The following is a 13,625-nucleotide window of genomic DNA, read 5'->3' as shown; positions in this document are numbered from 1 at the left end:
CAACTTTGTTAGAGATACACAGCTAGTGTGACAACTTGGCTGTGTTTGAGTGATGCCACAGAGCCTTATACACATTCAGCCAAGTGACACTGTAGGTAAAAACATGGCCCTACACAGACGTTCTACTGTTTTCCTATTTCTTCGTCATGTGTGACACTGCAGTAGAGCGACGCCCACTACAAAAGACGTATTCTTTACATTCAATTTCAGCGTATACGTCGCGAGTGCCATATGACAGGGCCTGTCTCTCGATGTCGATTTCTATTTGGTGTCTCTTAAGTGTCGGTCTGCAGTAGGCCGCTGCTGGCCGAGCGACGTGCAGTCGCCTTACATGAAGCCCCATGGGCAACGCTAGTGCCACTGTCGACAACAGCATACTGCAGCCAGAGAGAGGAGCCGAAAGGCGCATTTCGCAGTCGAGCCACGCAATCCAACAAACTGTGCACTAGGTCAAGATTGTGCAGACCGCAAACGTTTGGTGGCACGACGCTCGTCGTCGATCGTAAGGGCGAAACAGTCAAGAGATGTGGAAAACGGCCATGTGGACACCCCCAGCAGCAGCTGTGTGCCAAATCCGATATCTGGTCGAGGGCTGCAAGATTCAGCATGATGAAGTGACAATTCGGGGAGAGCTCACAAACGCAAAGCTGCCGCCTTCTTAGCTCAGTGGTAGAGCACTGGTCTCGTAAACCAGGGGTCGTGAGTTCGAACCTCACAGAAGGCATTCATTTTTTTAACCTTCCCGCAAGGAGCGGAGCTATCTCGAGCAGCATCTAACACATGGCAGTACACTGAATGAAAGGGATGTTCTACAACCTATAACAAGTATCATGCTGGCCTCAGAGGTTTTCTGATTGCATAGGCAGAACAGTGGTTTGTATGCATTTTGTAGTATGATGTCATGCTTGGCGATGTCATTCGTGTACGAGCCTCGCTACAGTGTGCATGCATTTTATCCATGTGAAGAGGCGTAAGCAGGTGCTACCATTCTGCGAGATTCCTGCAGAAGGCATACGAATTGCGTTGAGATGCAGAGCACAAGTCAAGGCCTCCGTGGCGCAATCGGCTAGCGCGTTCGGCTGTTAACCGAAAGGTTGGTGGTTCGAGCCCACCCGGGGGCGAAATCGTTTTAACCGTCACCGAGGTGAGGACATACGTCAACTTTGTTAGAGATACACAGCTAGTGTGACAACTTGGCTGTGTTTGAGTGATGCCACAGAGCCTTATACACATTCAGCCAAGTGACACTGTAGGTAAAAACATGGCCCTACACAGACGTTCTACTGTTTTCCTATTTCTTCGTCATGTGTGACACTGCAGTAGAGCGACGCCCACTACAAAAGACGTATTCTTTACATTCAATTTCAGCGTATACGTCGCGAGTGCCATATGACAGGGCCTGTCTCTCGATGTCGATTTCTATTTGGTGTCTCTTAAGTGTCGGTCTGCAGTAGGCCGCTGCTGGCCGAGCGACGTGCAGTCGCCTTACATGAAGCCCCATGGGCAACGCTAGTGCCACTGTCGACAACAGCATACTGCAGCCAGAGAGAGGAGCCGAAAGGCGCATTTCGCAGTCGAGCCACGCAATCCAACAAACTGTGCACTAGGTCAAGATTGTGCAGACCGCAAACGTTTGGTGGCACGACGCTCGTCGTCGATCGTAAGGGCGAAACAGTCAAGAGATGTGGAAAACGGCCATGTGGACACCCCCAGCAGCAGCTGTGTGCCAAATCCGATATCTGGTCGAGGGCTGCAAGATTCAGCATGATGAAGTGACAATTCGGGGAGAGCTCACAAACGCAAAGCTGCCGCCTTCTTAGCTCAGTGGTAGAGCACTGGTCTCGTAAACCAGGGGTCGTGAGTTCGAACCTCACAGAAGGCATTCATTTTTTTAACCTTCCCGCAAGGAGCGGAGCTATCTCGAGCAGCATCTAACACATGGCAGTACACTGAATGAAAGGGATGTTCTACAACCTATAACAAGTATCATGCTGGCCTCAGAGGTTTTCTGATTGCATAGGCAGAACAGTGGTTTGTATGCATTTTGTAGTATGATGTCATGCTTGGCGATGTCATTCGTGTACGAGCCTCGCTACAGTGTGCATGCATTTTATCCATGTGAAGAGGCGTAAGCAGGTGCTACCATTCTGCGAGATTCCTGCAGAAGGCATACGAATTGCGTTGAGATGCAGAGCACAAGTCAAGGCCTCCGTGGCGCAATCGGCTAGCGCGTTCGGCTGTTAACCGAAAGGTTGGTGGTTCGAGCCCACCCGGGGGCGAAATCGTTTTAACCGTCACCGAGGTGAGGACATACGTCAACTTTGTTAGAGATACACAGCTAGTGTGACAACTTGGCTGTGTTTGAGTGATGCCACAGAGCCTTATACACATTCAGCCAAGTGACACTGTAGGTAAAAACATGGCCCTACACAGACGTTCTACTGTTTTCCTATTTCTTCGTCATGTGTGACACTGCAGTAGAGCGACGCCCACTACAAAAGACGTATTCTTTACATTCAATTTCAGCGTATACGTCGCGAGTGCCATATGACAGGGCCTGTCTCTCGATGTCGATTTCTATTTGGTGTCTCTTAAGTGTCGGTCTGCAGTAGGCCGCTGCTGGCCGAGCGACGTGCAGTCGCCTTACATGAAGCCCCATGGGCAACGCTAGTGCCACTGTCGACAACAGCATACTGCAGCCAGAGAGAGGAGCCGAAAGGCGCATTTCGCAGTCGAGCCACGCAATCCAACAAACTGTGCACTAGGTCAAGATTGTGCAGACCGCAAACGTTTGGTGGCACGACGCTCGTCGTCGATCGTAAGGGCGAAACAGTCAAGAGATGTGGAAAACGGCCATGTGGACACCCCCAGCAGCAGCTGTGTGCCAAATCCGATATCTGGTCGAGGGCTGCAAGATTCAGCATGATGAAGTGACAATTCGGGGAGAGCTCACAAACGCAAAGCTGCCGCCTTCTTAGCTCAGTGGTAGAGCACTGGTCTCGTAAACCAGGGGTCGTGAGTTCGAACCTCACAGAAGGCATTCATTTTTTTAACCTTCCCGCAAGGAGCGGAGCTATCTCGAGCAGCATCTAACACATGGCAGTACACTGAATGAAAGGGATGTTCTACAACCTATAACAAGTATCATGCTGGCCTCAGAGGTTTTCTGATTGCATAGGCAGAACAGTGGTTTGTATGCATTTTGTAGTATGATGTCATGCTTGGCGATGTCATTCGTGTACGAGCCTCGCTACAGTGTGCATGCATTTTATCCATGTGAAGAGGCGTAAGCAGGTGCTACCATTCTGCGAGATTCCTGCAGAAGGCATACGAATTGCGTTGAGATGCAGAGCACAAGTCAAGGCCTCCGTGGCGCAATCGGCTAGCGCGTTCGGCTGTTAACCGAAAGGTTGGTGGTTCGAGCCCACCCGGGGGCGAAATCGTTTTAACCGTCACCGAGGTGAGGACATACGTCAACTTTGTTAGAGATACACAGCTAGTGTGACAACTTGGCTGTGTTTGAGTGATGCCACAGAGCCTTATACACATTCAGCCAAGTGACACTGTAGGTAAAAACATGGCCCTACACAGACGTTCTACTGTTTTCCTATTTCTTCGTCATGTGTGACACTGCAGTAGAGCGACGCCCACTACAAAAGACGTATTCTTTACATTCAATTTCAGCGTATACGTCGCGAGTGCCATATGACAGGGCCTGTCTCTCGATGTCGATTTCTATTTGGTGTCTCTTAAGTGTCGGTCTGCAGTAGGCCGCTGCTGGCCGAGCGACGTGCAGTCGCCTTACATGAAGCCCCATGGGCAACGCTAGTGCCACTGTCGACAACAGCATACTGCAGCCAGAGAGAGGAGCCGAAAGGCGCATTTCGCAGTCGAGCCACGCAATCCAACAAACTGTGCACTAGGTCAAGATTGTGCAGACCGCAAACGTTTGGTGGCACGACGCTCGTCGTCGATCGTAAGGGCGAAACAGTCAAGAGATGTGGAAAACGGCCATGTGGACACCCCCAGCAGCAGCTGTGTGCCAAATCCGATATCTGGTCGAGGGCTGCAAGATTCAGCATGATGAAGTGACAATTCGGGGAGAGCTCACAAACGCAAAGCTGCCGCCTTCTTAGCTCAGTGGTAGAGCACTGGTCTCGTAAACCAGGGGTCGTGAGTTCGAACCTCACAGAAGGCATTCATTTTTTTAACCTTCCCGCAAGGAGCGGAGCTATCTCGAGCAGCATCTAACACATGGCAGTACACTGAATGAAAGGGATGTTCTACAACCTATAACAAGTATCATGCTGGCCTCAGAGGTTTTCTGATTGCATAGGCAGAACAGTGGTTTGTATGCATTTTGTAGTATGATGTCATGCTTGGCGATGTCATTCGTGTACGAGCCTCGCTACAGTGTGCATGCATTTTATCCATGTGAAGAGGCGTAAGCAGGTGCTACCATTCTGCGAGATTCCTGCAGAAGGCATACGAATTGCGTTGAGATGCAGAGCACAAGTCAAGGCCTCCGTGGCGCAATCGGCTAGCGCGTTCGGCTGTTAACCGAAAGGTTGGTGGTTCGAGCCCACCCGGGGGCGAAATCGTTTTAACCGTCACCGAGGTGAGGACATACGTCAACTTTGTTAGAGATACACAGCTAGTGTGACAACTTGGCTGTGTTTGAGTGATGCCACAGAGCCTTATACACATTCAGCCAAGTGACACTGTAGGTAAAAACATGGCCCTACACAGACGTTCTACTGTTTTCCTATTTCTTCGTCATGTGTGACACTGCAGTAGAGCGACGCCCACTACAAAAGACGTATTCTTTACATTCAATTTCAGCGTATACGTCGCGAGTGCCATATGACAGGGCCTGTCTCTCGATGTCGATTTCTATTTGGTGTCTCTTAAGTGTCGGTCTGCAGTAGGCCGCTGCTGGCCGAGCGACGTGCAGTCGCCTTACATGAAGCCCCATGGGCAACGCTAGTGCCACTGTCGACAACAGCATACTGCAGCCAGAGAGAGGAGCCGAAAGGCGCATTTCGCAGTCGAGCCACGCAATCCAACAAACTGTGCACTAGGTCAAGATTGTGCAGACCGCAAACGTTTGGTGGCACGACGCTCGTCGTCGATCGTAAGGGCGAAACAGTCAAGAGATGTGGAAAACGGCCATGTGGACACCCCCAGCAGCAGCTGTGTGCCAAATCCGATATCTGGTCGAGGGCTGCAAGATTCAGCATGATGAAGTGACAATTCGGGGAGAGCTCACAAACGCAAAGCTGCCGCCTTCTTAGCTCAGTGGTAGAGCACTGGTCTCGTAAACCAGGGGTCGTGAGTTCGAACCTCACAGAAGGCATTCATTTTTTTAACCTTCCCGCAAGGAGCGGAGCTATCTCGAGCAGCATCTAACACATGGCAGTACACTGAATGAAAGGGATGTTCTACAACCTATAACAAGTATCATGCTGGCCTCAGAGGTTTTCTGATTGCATAGGCAGAACAGTGGTTTGTATGCATTTTGTAGTATGATGTCATGCTTGGCGATGTCATTCGTGTACGAGCCTCGCTACAGTGTGCATGCATTTTATCCATGTGAAGAGGCGTAAGCAGGTGCTACCATTCTGCGAGATTCCTGCAGAAGGCATACGAATTGCGTTGAGATGCAGAGCACAAGTCAAGGCCTCCGTGGCGCAATCGGCTAGCGCGTTCGGCTGTTAACCGAAAGGTTGGTGGTTCGAGCCCACCCGGGGGCGAAATCGTTTTAACCGTCACCGAGGTGAGGACATACGTCAACTTTGTTAGAGATACACAGCTAGTGTGACAACTTGGCTGTGTTTGAGTGATGCCACAGAGCCTTATACACATTCAGCCAAGTGACACTGTAGGTAAAAACATGGCCCTACACAGACGTTCTACTGTTTTCCTATTTCTTCGTCATGTGTGACACTGCAGTAGAGCGACGCCCACTACAAAAGACGTATTCTTTACATTCAATTTCAGCGTATACGTCGCGAGTGCCATATGACAGGGCCTGTCTCTCGATGTCGATTTCTATTTGGTGTCTCTTAAGTGTCGGTCTGCAGTAGGCCGCTGCTGGCCGAGCGACGTGCAGTCGCCTTACATGAAGCCCCATGGGCAACGCTAGTGCCACTGTCGACAACAGCATACTGCAGCCAGAGAGAGGAGCCGAAAGGCGCATTTCGCAGTCGAGCCACGCAATCCAACAAACTGTGCACTAGGTCAAGATTGTGCAGACCGCAAACGTTTGGTGGCACGACGCTCGTCGTCGATCGTAAGGGCGAAACAGTCAAGAGATGTGGAAAACGGCCATGTGGACACCCCCAGCAGCAGCTGTGTGCCAAATCCGATATCTGGTCGAGGGCTGCAAGATTCAGCATGATGAAGTGACAATTCGGGGAGAGCTCACAAACGCAAAGCTGCCGCCTTCTTAGCTCAGTGGTAGAGCACTGGTCTCGTAAACCAGGGGTCGTGAGTTCGAACCTCACAGAAAGCATTCATTTTTTTAACCTTCCCGCAAGGAGCGGAGCTATCTCGAGCAGCATCTAACACATGGCAGTACACTGAATGAAAGGGATGTTCTACAACCTATAACAAGTATCATGCTGGCCTCAGAGGTTTTCTGATTGCATAGGCAGAACAGTGGTTTGTATGCATTTTGTAGTATGATGTCATGCTTGGCGATGTCATTCGTGTACGAGCCTCGCTACAGTGTGCATGCATTTTATCCATGTGAAGAGGCGTAAGCAGGTGCTACCATTCTGCGAGATTCCTGCAGAAGGCATACGAATTGCGTTGAGATGCAGAGCACAAGTCAAGGCCTCCGTGGCGCAATCGGCTAGCGCGTTCGGCTGTTAACCGAAAGGTTGGTGGTTCGAGCCCACCCGGGGGCGAAATCGTTTTAACCGTCACCGAGGTGAGGACATACGTCAACTTTGTTAGAGATACACAGCTAGTGTGACAACTTGGCTGTGTTTGAGTGATGCCACAGAGCCTTATACACATTCAGCCAAGTGACACTGTAGGTAAAAACATGGCCCTACACAGACGTTCTACTGTTTTCCTATTTCTTCGTCATGTGTGACACTGCAGTAGAGCGACGCCCACTACAAAAGACGTATTCTTTACATTCAATTTCAGCGTATACGTCGCGAGTGCCATATGACAGGGCCTGTCTCTCGATGTCGATTTCTATTTGGTGTCTCTTAAGTGTCGGTCTGCAGTAGGCCGCTGCTGGCCGAGCGACGTGCAGTCGCCTTACATGAAGCCCCATGGGCAACGCTAGTGCCACTGTCGACAACAGCATACTGCAGCCAGAGAGAGGAGCCGAAAGGCGCATTTCGCAGTCGAGCCACGCAATCCAACAAACTGTGCACTAGGTCAAGATTGTGCAGACCGCAAACGTTTGGTGGCACGACGCTCGTCGTCGATCGTAAGGGCGAAACAGTCAAGAGATGTGGAAAACGGCCATGTGGACACCCCCAGCAGCAGCTGTGTGCCAAATCCGATATCTGGTCGAGGGCTGCAAGATTCAGCATGATGAAGTGACAATTCGGGGAGAGCTCACAAACGCAAAGCTGCCGCCTTCTTAGCTCAGTGGTAGAGCACTGGTCTCGTAAACCAGGGGTCGTGAGTTCGAACCTCACAGAAGGCATTCATTTTTTTAACCTTCCCGCAAGGAGCGGAGCTATCTCGAGCAGCATCTAACACATGGCAGTACACTGAATGAAAGGGATGTTCTACAACCTATAACAAGTATCATGCTGGCCTCAGAGGTTTTCTGATTGCATAGGCAGAACAGTGGTTTGTATGCATTTTGTAGTATGATGTCATGCTTGGCGATGTCATTCGTGTACGAGCCTCGCTACAGTGTGCATGCATTTTATCCATGTGAAGAGGCGTAAGCAGGTGCTACCATTCTGCGAGATTCCTGCAGAAGGCATACGAATTGCGTTGAGATGCAGAGCACAAGTCAAGGCCTCCGTGGCGCAATCGGCTAGCGCGTTCGGCTGTTAACCGAAAGGTTGGTGGTTCGAGCCCACCCGGGGGCGAAATCGTTTTAACCGTCACCGAGGTGAGGACATACGTCAACTTTGTTAGAGATACACAGCTAGTGTGACAACTTGGCTGTGTTTGAGTGATGCCACAGAGCCTTATACACATTCAGCCAAGTGACACTGTAGGTAAAAACATGGCCCTACACAGACGTTCTACTGTTTTCCTATTTCTTCGTCATGTGTGACACTGCAGTAGAGCGACGCCCACTACAAAAGACGTATTCTTTACATTCAATTTCAGCGTATACGTCGCGAGTGCCATATGACAGGGCCTGTCTCTCGATGTCGATTTCTATTTGGTGTCTCTTAAGTGTCGGTCTGCAGTAGGCCGCTGCTGGCCGAGCGACGTGCAGTCACCTTACATGAAGCCCCATGGGCAACGCTAGTGCCACTGTCGACAACAGCATACTGCAGCCAGAGAGAGGAGCCGAAAGGCGCATTTCGCAGTCGAGCCACGCAATCCAACAAACTGTGCACTAGGTCAAGATTGTGCAGACCGCAAACGTTTGGTGGCACGACGCTCGTCGTCGATCGTAAGGGCGAAACAGTCAAGAGATGTGGAAAACGGCCATGTGGACACCCCCAGCAGCAGCTGTGTGCCAAATCCGATATCTGGTCGAGGGCTGCAAGATTCAGCATGATGAAGTGACAATTCGGGGAGAGCTCACAAACGCAAAGCTGCCGCCTTCTTAGCTCAGTGGTAGAGCACTGGTCTCGTAAACCAGGGGTCGTGAGTTCGAACCTCACAGAAGGCATTCATTTTTTTAACCTTCCCGCAAGGAGCGGAGCTATCTCGAGCAGCATCTAACACATGGCAGTACACTGAATGAAAGGGATGTTCTACAACCTATAACAAGTATCATGCTGGCCTCAGAGGTTTTCTGATTGCATAGGCAGAACAGTGGTTTGTATGCATTTTGTAGTATGATGTCATGCTTGGCGATGTCATTCGTGTACGAGCCTCGCTACAGTGTGCATGCATTTTATCCATGTGAAGAGGCGTAAGCAGGTGCTACCATTCTGCGAGATTCCTGCAGAAGGCATACGAATTGCGTTGAGATGCAGAGCACAAGTCAAGGCCTCCGTGGCGCAATCGGCTAGCGCGTTCGGCTGTTAACCGAAAGGTTGGTGGTTCGAGCCCACCCGGGGGCGAAATCGTTTTAACCGTCACCGAGGTGAGGACATACGTCAACTTTGTTAGAGATACACAGCTAGTGTGACAACTTGGCTGTGTTTGAGTGATGCCACAGAGCCTTATACACATTCAGCCAAGTGACACTGTAGGTAAAAACATGGCCCTACACAGACGTTCTACTGTTTTCCTATTTCTTCGTCATGTGTGACACTGCAGTAGAGCGACGCCCACTACAAAAGACGTATTCTTTACATTCAATTTCAGCGTATACGTCGCGAGTGCCATATGACAGGGCCTGTCTCTCGATGTCGATTTCTATTTGGTGTCTCTTAAGTGTCGGTCTGCAGTAGGCCGCTGCTGGCCGAGCGACGTGCAGTCGCCTTACATGAAGCCCCATGGGCAACGCTAGTGCCACTGTCGACAACAGCATACTGCAGCCAGAGAGAGGAGCCGAAAGGCGCATTTCGCAGTCGAGCCACGCAATCCAACAAACTGTGCACTAGGTCAAGATTGTGCAGACCGCAAACGTTTGGTGGCACGACGCTCGTCGTCGATCGTAAGGGCGAAACAGTCAAGAGATGTGGAAAACGGCCATGTGGACACCCCCAGCAGCAGCTGTGTGCCAAATCCGATATCTGGTCGAGGGCTGCAAGATTCAGCATGATGAAGTGACAATTCGGGGAGAGCTCACAAACGCAAAGCTGCCGCCTTCTTAGCTCAGTGGTAGAGCACTGGTCTCGTAAACCAGGGGTCGTGAGTTCGAACCTCACAGAAGGCATTCATTTTTTTAACCTTCCCGCAAGGAGCGGAGCTATCTCGAGCAGCATCTAACACATGGCAGTACACTGAATGAAAGGGATGTTCTACAACCTATAACAAGTATCATGCTGGCCTCAGAGGTTTTCTGATTGCATAGGCAGAACAGTGGTTTGTATGCATTTTGTAGTATGATGTCATGCTTGGCGATGTCATTCGTGTACGAGCCTCGCTACAGTGTGCATGCATTTTATCCATGTGAAGAGGCGTAAGCAGGTGCTACCATTCTGCGAGATTCCTGCAGAAGGCATACGAATTGCGTTGAGATGCAGAGCACAAGTCAAGGCCTCCGTGGCGCAATCGGCTAGCGCGTTCGGCTGTTAACCGAAAGGTTGGTGGTTCGAGCCCACCCGGGGGCGAAATCGTTTTAACCGTCACCGAGGTGAGGACATACGTCAACTTTGTTAGAGATACACAGCTAGTGTGACAACTTGGCTGTGTTTGAGTGATGCCACAGAGCCTTATACACATTCAGCCAAGTGACACTGTAGGTAAAAACATGGCCCTACACAGACGTTCTACTGTTTTCCTATTTCTTCGTCATGTGTGACACTGCAGTAGAGCGACGCCCACTACAAAAGACGTATTCTTTACATTCAATTTCAGCGTATACGTCGCGAGTGCCATATGACAGGGCCTGTCTCTCGATGTCGATTTCTATTTGGTGTCTCTTAAGTGTCGGTCTGCAGTAGGCCGCTGCTGGCCGAGCGACGTGCAGTCGCCTTACATGAAGCCCCATGGGCAACGCTAGTGCCACTGTCGACAACAGCATACTGCAGCCAGAGAGAGGAGCCGAAAGGCGCATTTCGCAGTCGAGCCACGCAATCCAACAAACTGTGCACTAGGTCAAGATTGTGCAGACCGCAAACGTTTGGTGGCACGACGCTCGTCGTCGATCGTAAGGGCGAAACAGTCAAGAGATGTGGAAAACGGCCATGTGGACACCCCCAGCAGCAGCTGTGTGCCAAATCCGATATCTGGTCGAGGGCTGCAAGATTCAGCATGATGAAGTGACAATTCGGGGAGAGCTCACAAACGCAAAGCTGCCGCCTTCTTAGCTCAGTGGTAGAGCACTGGTCTCGTAAACCAGGGGTCGTGAGTTCGAACCTCACAGAAGGCATTCATTTTTTTAACCTTCCCGCAAGGAGCGGAGCTATCTCGAGCAGCATCTAACACATGGCAGTACACTGAATGAAAGGGATGTTCTACAACCTATAACAAGTATCATGCTGGCCTCAGAGGTTTTCTGATTGCATAGGCAGAACAGTGGTTTGTATGCATTTTGTAGTATGATGTCATGCTTGGCGATGTCATTCGTGTACGAGCCTCGCTACAGTGTGCATGCATTTTATCCATGTGAAGAGGCGTAAGCAGGTGCTACCATTCTGCGAGATTCCTGCAGAAGGCATACGAATTGCGTTGAGATGCAGAGCACAAGTCAAGGCCTCCGTGGCGCAATCGGCTAGCGCGTTCGGCTGTTAATCGAAAGGTTGGTGGTTCGAGCCCACCCGGGGGCGAAATCGTTTTAACCGTCACCGAGGTGAGGACATACGTCAACTTTGTTAGAGATACACAGCTAGTGTGACAACTTGGCTGTGTTTGAGTGATGCCACAGAGCCTTATACACATTCAGCCAAGTGACACTGTAGGTAAAAACATGGCCCTACACAGACGTTCTACTGTTTTCCTATTTCTTCGTCATGTGTGACACTGCAGTAGAGCGACGCCCACTACAAAAGACGTATTCTTTACATTCAATTTCAGCGTATACGTCGCGAGTGCCATATGACAGGGCCTGTCTCTCGATGTCGATTTCTATTTGGTGTCTCTTAAGTGTCGGTCTGCAGTAGGCCGCTGCTGGCCGAGCGACGTGCAGTCACCTTACATGAAGCCCCATGGGCAACGCTAGTGCCACTGTCGACAACAGCATACTGCAGCCAGAGAGAGGAGCCGAAAGGCGCATTTCGCAGTCGAGCCACGCAATCCAACAAACTGTGCACTAGGTCAAGATTGTGCAGACCGCAAACGTTTGGTGGCACGACGCTCGTCGTCGATCGTAAGGGCGAAACAGTCAAGAGATGTGGAAAACGGCCATGTGGACACCCCCAGCAGCAGCTGTGTGCCAAATCCGATATCTGGTCGAGGGCTGCAAGATTCAGCATGATGAAGTGACAATTCGGGGAGAGCTCACAAACGCAAAGCTGCCGCCTTCTTAGCTCAGTGGTAGAGCACTGGTCTCGTAAACCAGGGGTCGTGAGTTCGAACCTCACAGAAGGCATTCATTTTTTTAACCTTCCCGCAAGGAGCGGAGCTATCTCGAGCAGCATCTAACACATGGCAGTACACTGAATGAAAGGGATGTTCTACAACCTATAACAAGTATCATGCTGGCCTCAGAGGTTTTCTGATTGCATAGGCAGAACAGTGGTTTGTATGCATTTTGTAGTATGATGTCATGCTTGGCGATGTCATTCGTGTACGAGCCTCGCTACAGTGTGCATGCATTTTATCCATGTGAAGAGGCGTAAGCAGGTGCTACCATTCTGCGAGATTCCTGCAGAAGGCATACGAATTGCGTTGAGATGCAGAGCACAAGTCAAGGCCTCCGTGGCGCAATCGGCTAGCGCGTTCGGCTGTTAACCGAAAGGTTGGTGGTTCGAGCCCACCCGGGGGCGAAATCGTTTTAACCGTCACCGAGGTGAGGACATACGTCAACTTTGTTAGAGATACACAGCTAGTGTGACAACTTGGCTGTGTTTGAGTGATGCCACAGAGCCTTATACACATTCAGCCAAGTGACACTGTAGGTAAAAACATGGCCCTACACAGACGTTCTACTGTTTTCCTATTTCTTCGTCATGTGTGACACTGCAGTAGAGCGACGCCCACTACAAAAGACGTATTCTTTACATTCAATTTCAGCGTATACGTCGCGAGTGCCATATGACAGGGCCTGTCTCTCGATGTCGATTTCTATTTGGTGTCTCTTAAGTGTCGGTCTGCAGTAGGCCGCTGCTGGCCGAGCGACGTGCAGTCGCCTTACATGAAGCCCCATGGGCAACGCTAGTGCCACTGTCGACAACAGCATACTGCAGCCAGAGAGAGGAGCCGAAAGGCGCATTTCGCAGTCGAGCCACGCAATCCAACAAACTGTGCACTAGGTCAAGATTGTGCAGACCGCAAACGTTTGGTGGCACGACGCTCGTCGTCGATCGTAAGGGCGAAACAGTCAAGAGATGTGGAAAACGGCCATGTGGACACCCCCAGCAGCAGCTGTGTGCCAAATCCGATATCTGGTCGAGGGCTGCAAGATTCAGCATGATGAAGTGACAATTCGGGGAGAGCTCACAAACGCAAAGCTGCCGCCTTCTTAGCTCAGTGGTAGAGCACTGGTCTCGTAAACCAGGGGTCGTGAGTTCGAACCTCACAGAAGGCATTCATTTTTTTAACCTTCCCGCAAGGAGCGGAGCTATCTCGAGCAGCATCTAACACATGGCAGTACACTGAATGAAAGGGATGTTCTACAACCTATAACAAGTATCATGCTGGCCTCAGAGGTTTTCTGATTGCATAGGCAGAACAGTGGTTTGTATGCATTT

The 13,625-nt window shown here is 50.6% G+C and overlaps 23 non-coding genes across 23 annotated transcripts; all 23 read left to right on the top strand.

Moving 5' to 3' along the window:
• The first annotated feature begins 652 nt into the window (after positions 1-652).
• On the top strand, positions 653-724 carry Trnat-cgu (transfer RNA threonine (anticodon CGU)). Its single transcript has one exon. It is a non-coding gene; the product is annotated as a tRNA-Thr (tRNA).
• Positions 725-1,047: 323 nt separating this feature from the next.
• Positions 1,048-1,121, top strand: Trnan-guu (transfer RNA asparagine (anticodon GUU)). Its single transcript has one exon. It is a non-coding gene; the product is annotated as a tRNA-Asn (tRNA).
• A 689-nt stretch (positions 1,122-1,810) lies between these two features.
• On the top strand, positions 1,811-1,882 carry Trnat-cgu (transfer RNA threonine (anticodon CGU)). Its single transcript has one exon. It is a non-coding gene; the product is annotated as a tRNA-Thr (tRNA).
• Positions 1,883-2,205: 323 nt separating this feature from the next.
• Positions 2,206-2,279, top strand: Trnan-guu (transfer RNA asparagine (anticodon GUU)). The gene has a single exon. It is a non-coding gene; the product is annotated as a tRNA-Asn (tRNA).
• Positions 2,280-2,968: 689 nt separating this feature from the next.
• Positions 2,969-3,040, top strand: Trnat-cgu (transfer RNA threonine (anticodon CGU)). Its single transcript has one exon. It is a non-coding gene; the product is annotated as a tRNA-Thr (tRNA).
• A 323-nt stretch (positions 3,041-3,363) lies between these two features.
• Positions 3,364-3,437, top strand: Trnan-guu (transfer RNA asparagine (anticodon GUU)). The gene has a single exon. It is a non-coding gene; the product is annotated as a tRNA-Asn (tRNA).
• Positions 3,438-4,126: 689 nt separating this feature from the next.
• Trnat-cgu (transfer RNA threonine (anticodon CGU)) lies at positions 4,127-4,198 on the top strand. Its single transcript has one exon. It is a non-coding gene; the product is annotated as a tRNA-Thr (tRNA).
• A 323-nt stretch (positions 4,199-4,521) lies between these two features.
• Positions 4,522-4,595, top strand: Trnan-guu (transfer RNA asparagine (anticodon GUU)). Its single transcript has one exon. It is a non-coding gene; the product is annotated as a tRNA-Asn (tRNA).
• Positions 4,596-5,284: 689 nt separating this feature from the next.
• On the top strand, positions 5,285-5,356 carry Trnat-cgu (transfer RNA threonine (anticodon CGU)). The gene has a single exon. It is a non-coding gene; the product is annotated as a tRNA-Thr (tRNA).
• Positions 5,357-5,679: 323 nt separating this feature from the next.
• On the top strand, positions 5,680-5,753 carry Trnan-guu (transfer RNA asparagine (anticodon GUU)). Its single transcript has one exon. It is a non-coding gene; the product is annotated as a tRNA-Asn (tRNA).
• A 689-nt stretch (positions 5,754-6,442) lies between these two features.
• Trnat-cgu (transfer RNA threonine (anticodon CGU)) lies at positions 6,443-6,514 on the top strand. The gene has a single exon. It is a non-coding gene; the product is annotated as a tRNA-Thr (tRNA).
• Positions 6,515-6,837: 323 nt separating this feature from the next.
• Trnan-guu (transfer RNA asparagine (anticodon GUU)) lies at positions 6,838-6,911 on the top strand. The gene has a single exon. It is a non-coding gene; the product is annotated as a tRNA-Asn (tRNA).
• A 689-nt stretch (positions 6,912-7,600) lies between these two features.
• On the top strand, positions 7,601-7,672 carry Trnat-cgu (transfer RNA threonine (anticodon CGU)). The gene has a single exon. It is a non-coding gene; the product is annotated as a tRNA-Thr (tRNA).
• A 323-nt stretch (positions 7,673-7,995) lies between these two features.
• On the top strand, positions 7,996-8,069 carry Trnan-guu (transfer RNA asparagine (anticodon GUU)). Its single transcript has one exon. It is a non-coding gene; the product is annotated as a tRNA-Asn (tRNA).
• A 689-nt stretch (positions 8,070-8,758) lies between these two features.
• Trnat-cgu (transfer RNA threonine (anticodon CGU)) lies at positions 8,759-8,830 on the top strand. The gene has a single exon. It is a non-coding gene; the product is annotated as a tRNA-Thr (tRNA).
• Positions 8,831-9,153: 323 nt separating this feature from the next.
• On the top strand, positions 9,154-9,227 carry Trnan-guu (transfer RNA asparagine (anticodon GUU)). The gene has a single exon. It is a non-coding gene; the product is annotated as a tRNA-Asn (tRNA).
• Positions 9,228-9,916: 689 nt separating this feature from the next.
• On the top strand, positions 9,917-9,988 carry Trnat-cgu (transfer RNA threonine (anticodon CGU)). The gene has a single exon. It is a non-coding gene; the product is annotated as a tRNA-Thr (tRNA).
• Positions 9,989-10,311: 323 nt separating this feature from the next.
• Positions 10,312-10,385, top strand: Trnan-guu (transfer RNA asparagine (anticodon GUU)). Its single transcript has one exon. It is a non-coding gene; the product is annotated as a tRNA-Asn (tRNA).
• A 689-nt stretch (positions 10,386-11,074) lies between these two features.
• On the top strand, positions 11,075-11,146 carry Trnat-cgu (transfer RNA threonine (anticodon CGU)). The gene has a single exon. It is a non-coding gene; the product is annotated as a tRNA-Thr (tRNA).
• A 323-nt stretch (positions 11,147-11,469) lies between these two features.
• Positions 11,470-11,543, top strand: Trnan-guu (transfer RNA asparagine (anticodon GUU)). The gene has a single exon. It is a non-coding gene; the product is annotated as a tRNA-Asn (tRNA).
• A 689-nt stretch (positions 11,544-12,232) lies between these two features.
• Positions 12,233-12,304, top strand: Trnat-cgu (transfer RNA threonine (anticodon CGU)). Its single transcript has one exon. It is a non-coding gene; the product is annotated as a tRNA-Thr (tRNA).
• Positions 12,305-12,627: 323 nt separating this feature from the next.
• On the top strand, positions 12,628-12,701 carry Trnan-guu (transfer RNA asparagine (anticodon GUU)). Its single transcript has one exon. It is a non-coding gene; the product is annotated as a tRNA-Asn (tRNA).
• A 689-nt stretch (positions 12,702-13,390) lies between these two features.
• Positions 13,391-13,462, top strand: Trnat-cgu (transfer RNA threonine (anticodon CGU)). Its single transcript has one exon. It is a non-coding gene; the product is annotated as a tRNA-Thr (tRNA).
• The last annotated feature ends 163 nt before the right edge of the window (positions 13,463-13,625 follow it).

The sequence above is a fragment of the Schistocerca cancellata genome, unplaced genomic scaffold (assembly GCF_023864275.1).
Source record: "Schistocerca cancellata isolate TAMUIC-IGC-003103 unplaced genomic scaffold, iqSchCanc2.1 HiC_scaffold_829, whole genome shotgun sequence".
Lineage (NCBI taxonomy): Eukaryota > Metazoa > Arthropoda > Insecta > Orthoptera > Acrididae > Schistocerca > Schistocerca cancellata.
The sequence above is the reverse complement of the archived record's forward strand: the minus strand, read 5'-3'. Positions and strand labels throughout refer to the sequence as shown.